Source organism: Trachymyrmex septentrionalis, unplaced genomic scaffold (assembly GCF_001594115.1).
Source record: "Trachymyrmex septentrionalis isolate Tsep2-gDNA-1 unplaced genomic scaffold, Tsep1.0 scaffold65, whole genome shotgun sequence".
NCBI lineage: Eukaryota > Metazoa > Arthropoda > Insecta > Hymenoptera > Formicidae > Trachymyrmex > Trachymyrmex septentrionalis.
In genome coordinates, this window is record NW_017305832.1 from 529394 (window position 1) to 530932 (window position 1539).

Below are 1539 nucleotides of genomic sequence, written 5' to 3' on the forward strand. Positions count from 1 at the left end.
ACATTTATTTTCCTTAAACAGTGTCTAAAGAAATTGTTCTCATGTGTTTCATACTGAAATAGAGTAATGTACTATCAAATGTTTTTTTTCTATTTCCTGCAAAAATTTATTAATTCTTAAATAATGCATTACATAAAATATTACATGATCTCAAGTAAATATACATATTGAATCAAAATTCAATTGAAATTAGCAAAATCTGGTTTTTGTTATTGCACTAAGGAAATCGAGTCTCATATGTGACAATGCGTCGCAGAAAAGATACTCAAATTTTTCTATTTTCTTCCAGATATAAGTGCACTAATTTTTAAAGTATTCATCAGTTAGAACATCGCAAGATCTTAAGTAAATAAACGTATTATATATGCTAAATTAATAGAATACTAATTTAATTAGGTAGTCCTGCTTTTTGTAGTTACACTAATGAAATCGGATTATTTATTATTATTATTTTTCTGTAGTAATGGTCTTCGCCGTAGTGGCGCTTCGTATTTAACGGTACCCAAAATTAACAAAACATATAAGGAAACTTAATTTTGCCGTATCTTTTAACTTACATGTGAATAATAATTGCGAAATTTAATTTATGAGATCAATGTACATCGATGTATACGTATGTACATACTACTTATGATTGGTCCCAGCAAGTAACGAACCATAAAAACATATATATATTATATATAAAGAGGAGGAGGGGGGGAAAGAAAAAAATCAATATTAACTATAAAATTTCTTATGTTAGCAAAATAAAACATATATACGAGGGTGGATTGATAAGTCAGTGAAAAATGAAACAAGCAATATGGTTTTTGACAAAATAACATTTTATTTTTCAACATAGTCTCCTTTTAGCTCGATACATTTATTCCAACGTTTTTCTAATTTCAATAAACCTTCTTTGAAATATGATTTATCAAACTCCTCAAAATAAGCATTTGTTTCAACTATTACTTCGTCATTTGACCCAAATCTCTTTCCACCGAGCCATTTCTTCAGGTTTGGAAACAGAAAAAAGTCGGATAAAAGTTAAATCTAGAGAATATGGTGGATGAGGAAGCAATTCGAAGCCCAATTCACCCAATTTTTGTTGAGCTTTCCATGATGAATGTGATGGTGCATTGTCATGATAGAAGAGCACCTTTTTCTTCTATAAATGTGGCCGTTTTTCCTTAATTTTTTCATTCAAAGTCCAATAATGATGCATAATATTCACCTGTGATGGTTTTGCCCTTCTCAAGATAGGCGATGTGTGTCACCTTGTGCATTCCAAAAAACAGTGGCCATAATCTTTCCAGCCGATGCAACTACTTTTGCCTTCTTCGGAGCACTTGAACCAGCCTCTACCCATTGTTTTGACTGTTGTTTTGATTCTGGTGTGTAGTGATGTATCTATGTTTCATCAACTGTTATGAATCGACGCAAAAATTCAGTTGGATTACGCTGAAACATGGCCAAACATTGCTTAGAAATGGTCATTCGATTCATTTTTTGAACATTTGTTAGCAAACGCGACACCCATCTTGCTGACAGCTTTTTCAT